Source organism: Pristis pectinata, chromosome 35 (genome assembly GCF_009764475.1).
Source record: "Pristis pectinata isolate sPriPec2 chromosome 35, sPriPec2.1.pri, whole genome shotgun sequence".
NCBI lineage: Eukaryota > Metazoa > Chordata > Chondrichthyes > Rhinopristiformes > Pristidae > Pristis > Pristis pectinata.
In genome coordinates, this window is record NC_067439.1 from 7366377 (window position 1) to 7376179 (window position 9803).

Below are 9803 nucleotides of genomic sequence, written 5' to 3' on the forward strand. Positions count from 1 at the left end.
AAGTTTTGGAAGCTTGAGCATTGCAGGTATGCACCCATACACTTCCGCATGCCAATCACGATTTGGAAGAAGACGCTAATTGGCTTAATGGATGTAATCAATGCTTCTGTACCTTCGCATTTGTCTTGCACACCATTTTGTGGGGCTTGCTGGCGAACAATTGAAGATGGGATGGGTGTGGGGATTGGTTGAGGACTTGCTCCTGCTGCCTCACTTCCAGTGTTGGAGTGGCAGAGTCTTAAAGTGGAGGTCACTTCCTTACAAAAAAAATGAAAACATTTGTGCAGGATTGATTTGGTCAAATACCTTTTCCTTTCCAGCAGAGATCGGGGCCGTAATGGGCTAAAATCATTCTAGGGAAAATGGAACAAGTAGTTTTAAAACTAATTTTTTTTTCTTTTTCCCTTTTTTTAAAAAAAAATTGTGAATGGTGGTCAGGACCAATACAACCAGAGTGCATGTGATTAAGATAAGAGGGTGAGGTAGTGACCTCCTTCTGCAGAAAATCATGTATTTGCTAAAGTATTGTAATTTGTTTTCATGGGAATGGTGTAAAAACTTTACAGCCTTATGTGCTATGTATCATAGTTAATAAATCATTCTTTTAAAGAAAGAAAAAGCATTTAATCCAATTATTGTTGCCTTTGTATGTGCCTGGTTTTCTTAACTAAACTGTGTGGGCCAGTTTCTCTTAGAATCACAACAGTGTTACGGCCGAGTCCATCCAATCTCTTTTACTTCATGATCCAGTTGGTCCCCTTTCCCTCTCAACTCTGCAGATTATTTTCCCTTTCTGTGCCCATCAAATACTGTTTTGAAAGCCCTCATTGTAAGAATGGTGGAAATAGATGGTTTTATAGAAATCTCTACACCCATCTTCCTTGGAAGACCACACTTGAATTTTGCCCATCACAATTCAGTCTCCAGTACCAAAAAAAAGTTGCCAGTTGTGAAGACTCTGAATGTTCTCCACCTGTCATGGTCCTTGACACAGTTCATGACACTGTCTGCCCCAATGTCTCTGCATCCTTGACTGTCAAGTTGGATGTCACTGCACTTGTAATAGCTTCTTCCCACCCCATCTTCCACATCCACCAAGGATCTAGACCCCTTTTCATCTTATCCACTGGATGTGCCTCATACACCTCTTGAAAACACTACAGTTTCCACACATACTGGTAAGACCCATTTTTACCACATCCCTCGCCGCAACACTCCCTCTTTTGTCATATTGTCCCAACACCCAGTATTGCCCATTGCTTCAATTCCATTGAAGATTAGGAACTCTATCCCATCCACCAAATCCATCCATTTCCTTGAGGGCTTCCTGAGGTTCCACCAGATCACTTGTACCCTTGGTTGAAGTCTTTGATCCCAGGCTAACCTGCTGACTTCACCAGAACTACCATGAAGATTGACAGTGGAGACACAGGAGACTGCAAATGCTGGAATCTGGAGCCACAAACAATCTGCTGGAAGAACTCAGCGGGTCGAGCAGCATCTGTGGGAGGAAAGGAATCGTCAAAGTTTCGGGTCGAAACCCTGCATCAGGAGTCCTGATAAGATGTCTATTAGTCACGTGTACATCGAAACACACAGATGCATCTTTTTTTGCGTCGAGTGTTCTGGGGGCAGCCCGCAAGTGTTGCCACTCTTCTGGCGCCAACATAGCATGCCCACAACTTCCTAACCCATATGTCTTTGGAACGTGGGAGGAAACTGGAGCACCCAGAGGAAACCCACGCAGACACGTGGAGAATGTACAAACTCCTTACAGACAGCGGCTGGAATTGAACCTGTGTTGCTGGCGCTGTAACAGCGTTACACTAACCGCTACACTACCGTGCCTACCATGATGCAGGGTTTTGACCTGAAACCGACAACTCCTCCCACAGATGCTGCTCGACCCGCTGAGTTCTTCCAGCAGATTGTTTGTTATGAAGATTGACAATATTGCTTCCTAGTGATCTGCTGAAACAGTACTGTCACTACTGTACCCATTATACAGCTATGCCTGACAGTATTGTATCTTATTCAGATCAGTATATACCCTACCGATACTGCACCCCAGTGTTAACAGATGACTGCCTGCAAGGACTGTGCTGCAGTATTACACTGGCAGACCCCTGCCCCATGGCCACAGACCCTGCCTACTGATGTGCCCAATGTCACACTAGCAGTTTGATGCCTTGCAACTGTTTGCAATTCTCGGACCTCTGCTGGGAAGAATGTGCTTAACTAGGACCCAGCTAAATTCTCCCTTGAAGGCACCCAGCTTCCTGTAAGTGCAAGGGAAAAATCTTTCATTCCTTACCAAGTTTCACTACCTCAAGACAGTCACTAAAGTAGCGGGTACTTCTGAACTATTAGTGCTGTAATGGGAAATGCAGTGGGCAATGTGTGCACAGCAAGCTCCCACAGACAATCCTTTCTCGTGAAGTTGGCGGAGAGATGAACCTTGGTCACAGGACAGCACCAAGAACTTTGCTGCTTGCTGTTCCTTGAAATTGCAGCAAAGTTCTCATTTTTTTCCACAATGGGAACACCTGCATTTCCATAGCGTCCTTCACCTTTCTTTCAAGATGTTCCCATCAGGTGAAATCACTCCATGGACAATCCAAACCTGACCTGAGCCAGATGGCATGGCTTTATCTATCTTGGACCCAACTTCCCCCACAGTAATTTGTAGCTGACCTAACCTACCCTTGACACTTAGCTGGGGTCTGTTGGGTCAGGTGACCAGTTCACAACCTATTAAATTTTGAAATGTGACATTGGATTTCTGCAAAGCAGGATCCCACAAGCCACCATGTGATGGTGGTTGGGTAGCCTGTTCCAAATGTCTGACATCTGATGGGACCTCAGTTTTGCACACTTCACAATTTAACATAATGCAATGACGCCATTCAGCCTGTTTAGTCTGTGCTGTCACTTGGAACAATCCCATCAATCACATTGCCCCCCCACTTGTTTCCCTGTAACCTCTCTCAAATTCCCATCAACACCCCCCCCCCCCCCCCGATTCTCCCAATGCCACTGATAATTTACAGCAGCCAATTAACCTACCAGTGTCTTTTTGGGATGTGGGAGGAAACGAGCACCTGGAGGAAACCCGTGCGGTCACAGGGAGAACGTGCAAACTCTCACACAGACGGTGCCTGAGGTCAGGATCGAACCTGGGTCTCTGGAGCTGTGAAGTAGCAGGTCTACCTGGTGCACCACTGAGTTTAACACCTCCGACAATACAGCACTCCCTCAGTACTGCAATGAATGTCAGCTTTGTTTTCCGTGCGCAGTTCTCTGGATTGGGACTTGGACCACAACCTTATCACAGACTGGCCACTCAGATTACAATTATGCATGTAATTTGACCAAATGCTGAAGAATTTGGTAGTGAGTAAGTTTCAGTCGGGCTTCTCAAAGGGATACAACTGAACTAATGTACTATTTGATACTGCTGAGACGATCTGTGTCAACAACAGCAACTTGCATTGGTATAGCACCCTTAACAAGGGGCAGCTGCACAAGAAATAGGGGTAGGAATTGGCCAATTGGTTCCACTGCTCCCTCCCCAATTGAGAAAGATCACAGCCATATCCTCCCTTGTGGTAACCCTCCATTCCCCCACAGAACTGAAATCTGCCTTTGTTGCGTACCTTCAATCTGAACCTCCACACGTCTCTAAGGGAGCCAACTCCAAACACACTCAACACTTAGAAAGAGGAAATTCCTTTCTTCAATGGGTGACCCCTTATTAAAACATGGAACAGTACGGCATAGGAACAGGCCCTGTGGCCCATGATGTTGTGCTGAACTAATTAAGCTAATAACACCTAATCCCAGCAACGCACTGGAGGAACTCAGCAGGTCAGGCAGCATCTATGGAGGGAAGTAAACAGTCGATGTTTCAGGCCAAGACCCTTCATCGGGACTGGAAAGGAAGTGGGCAGAAGCCAGAATAAAAGGGTAGGGGGAGGAGGATGAGCGGGCCGATGATAGGTGGGTCCATGGGGGGGGGTTCAAAAGGGAATGACGTGAGAAGCTGATAGGTGGAAAAGTCCAAGGGCTAAAGAAAGGGGGGTCTGATAGGAGAGGACAGTGGGCCATGGATCAAAGGGAAGGAGGTGGGGAACCAGAGGAGATGATGGGCAGGCCACAAGGGTGGGGGGAAAGAGAAGGGGTGAAGGGGCCAGAGGAATGAGGGAAAACAAGGTAGAAGGGGAAAGGAAATCAGAGGCGTGACCAGAAATTAGAGAGATAGATGTCGATGCTGTCAGATTGGAGATTACCAAGACATCTGGCCTCAACATGGCAGTAGAGAGGCCTGTGGATAGACAGGTCAGTGTGGGAGTGGGAAGTAGAACTAAAGTGGCTGGTCACTGGCAGAGCCTCATCCCTTCTGGCTGCACGTGGTCCATATCCTCTCCATTCTCTGCACATCCATGTGCCTGTATAAGAGCCTCTTAAGCCATCGTATCTGCCTCCACCACCTCTCCCGGCGGCGTGTTCCAGGCACCCGCCATTCTCTGTAAAACAAAAACCTGCCCCAAGCATCTCCTTTGAACTTTCCCCCTCTCGCCTTAAATGCATGCCTGGGTAGAAGATACCAGCTGTCTATCCGTTGCCTCTCAATTTTATAAACTTCTATCCGGCCTCTCCTCAGCCTCTGACACTCCAGAGAAAACAACACTAGTTTGTCCAACACACAAAGAAGCTGGAGGAACTCAGTGGGCGAGGCAGCACCTATGGAGGGAAATGGACAGTCGATGTTACAGGTCAAGATCCTTCATCAGGACTGGGGTCCAGCACGTACTCTCGTTATAGTACGTATCCTCTAATCTAGGTAGCGTCCTGGTAAACCTCTTCTGCACCCTCTCCAAAGGCTCCACATCCTTCCTATAATGGGGTGGCCAGAATCAAATTCAATACTCTAGATACAGCCTAACCAAAGTTTTATAAAACTGCAACCTAACTTCCTGGTTCTTGAAGTCAATGCCTCAACTGAAATTATTCTGAAATTCTTCTCCCTCCCCCCAGTTCTAGATCTCCCCATGAGAGGAACGATCCATTCTCTCAATCCCCATCATAATCTTGTTGGTTGCAATAAGATCACCTCTCATTCTTCTGGAGTCCCATGGGTGTGGACCCAACTACATTCGAGGACCCAACCTACTACACACTCTCCAATAAATGTATGTCTTTAATAAGGAGATCAGAGGTGTGCAGTACTCCAGATGTACAGTCATAGCAAGGTTTGTCAGTACTCTATCCCCCCGCTCCCTACAATAAAGGCCAAAATTACACTTGTCTTAAGGACACACAGATCCCCTTATAGTCCGCGATCTCTCTCCATTTCTACCTGTCTTCCTGCTAAAGTTGACGACCTCGCATTTTCCATTATAGGTCTGAGTCCCGAGAGACTTGGGAAATTAAAAAAACTTTATTTATACAGCATGGTAACAGGCCCTTCCGGCCCAATGAGTCCACGCCGCCCATTTTAAACCTACGTTAACCTACCTATAAGTCTTTGGAATGTGGGAGGAAACCGGAGCACCCGGAGGAAACCCACACAGACATGGGGAGAACGTACAAACTCCTTACAGGCAGCGACGGGAATCGAACCCCGATCACTGGCGCTGTAATAGCATCACGCCAACCACTACACTACCGTACTGCCAAAATCTAGGTTGATGATTGCAGTGCAGTGGTGAGGAAGTGCTGCACAGTCAGAGGTGCTGTCTTTTCACAGAGATATTAGAACATAGAACAGTACAGCCCAGGAACAGGCCCTTCAGCCCACAACGTCTGTGCTGACAATGATGCCAACGTAGACTAATCCCATCTGCCTGAACATGATCTGTATAACCTCCATTCCTGTTCATGTGTCTGTCCAAAAGCCTCCTGAACTCCACTCTCACATCTGCTTTCACCACCACTGGCAGCACATTCCAGGCACCCACCAGTCTCTGTTTTTAAAAAAAAAACTTGCCTCTGCACACTTCCTTAACAAACTTCAACAAACTCTAACAAACTTCTACAGATGTGCTGTTGAAAGTGCTCTGACTGGTTGCTTCATGGTCTGGGACGGCAATTCGAATGCACAGGAACGTAAGAAGCTGCAGAGAGTAGTGGACTCAGCCCAATACATCACGGGCACATCCCTCCCCACCATCGATAGTATCTACATCGCTGCCCAAGAAGGCAACATCCATCATCAAAGATCTGGACCGTGCCATCTTCTCACAGCTACCATCGGGCAGGAGGTACAGAAGCCTGAAGTCCCACACCACCAGGTTCAGGAACAGCTACTTCCCTTCAACCATTCGGTTCTTGAACCAACCGGCACAACCCTAATCATTACAGTTTAACAACACAACGAACACTATGAGTTTGATCACTTTGCACTAAAATGGACATTTTTTTGTTCTAATTGTGTCCATTCTTGTAAAAATTGTGTTTAATTTATGTTTTTCTTGTGAATGCTGCTTATCTGATGCTATGCGCCTGTGATGCTGCTGCAAGAAAGTTTTTCATTGCACCTGTGCACACATGTACTTGTGCATATAGCAATAAACTTGATGTTGATTCTTTTAAACTTTCCCCGTCTCACCTTAAAGCTATGCCTTCTAGTACTTGACATTAAACCAAGATCCTGTCTGCCCTCCCACTCGAAGGAGAGCAGTGAGCTTCTCCTTGGTATCCAATGGATGATATCCATCTCTCACTCTGCACCACTAAAATAGATTACACTAGACTCCTGCCTCACCACCCTATTGCTGTTGGATGCCTTGAAATGGTGCTATCTAAATACTTAACGTTAGCTGATCCAATCCCACAGACGGCAGGTTATGGATTAGGGTGTGTGCTTTGCTAATGAGAATTCACTAATTGAGACAAGTATTGGAGTGGAAAATTGGAGCCTGTTTCATGCTGTGCCATTTACAGCACAAACATTTCCAGACAACCTACTCCTACTGCCAGTCGCACTGGGAGCAGTGTCCCATTTGGATGGAAGATGTTGTTCATTGTGCAATCACAGAGCCAATCCCCTGTTACATCTCCAGCAGACAACAGAAAGTCTTTGAGCAGGGCCAGCGATTAGCTTTGTGCCATAACTTCAGGGCTGGGCTTCATCTGACATCTTGTGGCCATTTGCAGTACTGCAGCTTACTTTCAACCCTCAGCAGAGAAACAACTTGAATTTATTAGGTATCTTTAGGTAGCAAGAGGTCCCAAGCGGCTTCACAGGAGTGTTGTCGAATAAATCACAAAGGGGAGATTAGGACAGTTGACTGAGTTAGTCTTAAAAGAGAAATGATTTGGTTTGATAAAAAAACAGTGCTGGAAATACTCAGCAGGTCAGGCAGTGTCTGTGGAGAGAAAGATTTAATGTTTCAGATCCAGGGCTCTTCATCAGATCTCTGCTTTATACCATGTGTCGACACATGCATGTTCTTGATCTCTTTGCAACAACACAGACTCACTCGAGCTCAAGACAATCGTGGTCCGCAGTTCCACTTTATTCTCTGTGCTGCGGCGATTTCCTTGCAGATGTCAAAGATCGCAAACTTCGACAGTTCCTGGATTCCACTGTCCCTCCTGACCTTTCTCCGCCTTCACTTTCCTCTGACCTCATCCCTAACTCCAAACCGCCATTTAGTTTGATAATAAAAACAAATAAAAGACTGATGGGTTGGTGGTGGAGAGAGTCAGCAAATTCCTGAGCATTAACATCTGGGATGACCTGCCCTGGGCCCAGCACATAGATGCAATCACGAGGAAGGTGCTCCATTGCTTCTGCTGTCCTAGAAGCTCAAGGAGATTTGGCATGTCACCAAGCACTCTGACAAACCTCGACAGATGTTCTGTTGAAAGTCTCCTGACTGGTTGCATCGCGGTCTGGTACATCAATTCCAACCCACAGGAACACAAGAGGCTGCAGAGAGTAGTGGGCACAGCCCGGTCCATCAAAGGCACAGTCCTCTCCACCACTGACAGCATCTACAGGAGGCGCTGCCTCAAGAAGGCAGCATCTGTCATCAAAGATCCCCACTATCTGGGCCATGCCATCTTCTCGCAGCTACCATCGGGCAGGAGGTACAGAAACCTAAAGTCGCACACCACCAGGTTTAAGAACAGCTACTTCCCTTCAACTATTCAGTTCTTGAACCAACCTGCACAACCCTAACCCTATCTCAGCAATGGAACAATACAGACCACCTCTTGGACAACCATGGACTTGACTCTTTTTTTTGCACGTATTTCTTTTGCACGTTTTTTTTCACTCTCTTGTATAATTTATGTATAATTTATGTTCTGTGTGTTGTCTGTATCTAGGTGCCTGTGATGCTGCTGCAAGCAAGTTTTTCATTGTACCTGCACCTCACCAGACTTGTGCACATGGCGATAAACTCGACTGGACTTAACAGTCCCATCCCTTCTGATCTTCCCCTCTCCGATCAGACTCACTCACTCACTGAGTCAGTGAGGCCGGCTGGCGGCCACTCTTCCCCCGCCAGCTCGCTCTCCCGTCACCCCTGTTCCTGTGACCCTCTTCCACACACTGTTTCTGTTAATTTCTGACTTACAGACAGTTCAGGTTAGGAACGGTTCTCAGGAATGGAGCCCTGTCGTAATCCAGGGACTGTCTGTAATTGATTCCGAGCCCGACCTGACGTTGAGCTCTCCTTCCGCTCCCCCCAACTCGGTGCCCATTCCTTTTCCTGGAATCTTCACCCCAAACTGCGGACCTTTACACTCACCCCCAAATTCCTGGCCCACCTGGATCACTCCCTCTGCTTTCTAACCCCCTCTGGTTCTATACCTTGTTAACTACCAACGAGACATTGGCTGCCTTGATTTTCCCCTCACCTAATAATAGATCCTGAGGAAGGGTCTCAGACCTGAAACTTTGTTCCTCTCCACACAGACGCTGCCTGACCTGCTGAGTGTTTCCAGCATTTTCTATATTTTTCTTTCAGATTTCTAGTCTTTGCATATTTAAATTTTGATTCGCTAATGCTCTGGCAATGTACCTTGTGAGAGTTACAATGTTAGATGTACTCTCCGGGTTATACAGCACAGAAACAGGACCTTCAGCCCATCACGACTATGCTGATCTTTTTGCCCACCTACACTAATCCTATTTGCCTGCATTAGGACCGTATCCTTCTATGCCTTATCTATTCAAGTGTCTGTCTAAATACATCTTAAATGTAGTTATTGTGTCTGAATTGTTAGATTTCATCAGTGGAGTTGTACATGTTGGTGAGGCCGCACTTGGAATACTGTGTTCAGTTTTGGTCGCCCTGCTACAGGAATGATGCCATTAAGCTGGAAAGAGTGCAGAGAGGATTTACGAGGATGTTGCCAGGACTCAAGGGACTGGGTTATGGAGAGAGGTTGAGCAGGTTGGGACTTTTCTCATTGAAGTGTAGGAGAATGAGGGGTGATCTTATGGAGGTGTATAAAATCATGAGGGGCATAGACAGGGGGAATGCACACAGTCTTTACCCCAGGGTTGGGGAACCAAGAACTAGAGGGCATAGGTTTAAGGTGAGAGGGGAGAGATTTAATAGGAACCTAAGGGGCAACTTTTTCCACCCAGAGAGTGGTCAGTATATGGAGCTGTCAGAGGAAGTGGTTGAGGCAGGTACAATAACAACTTTTCAAGGGCACCTGGACAGGTACATGGATAGGAAGGGTTTAGAGGGATATGGGCCAAACACAGGCAAATAGGACTAGCTTAGATGGGCATCTTGGTCGGCATGGACCAGTTGGGCTGAAGGGCCTGTTTCCTTGCT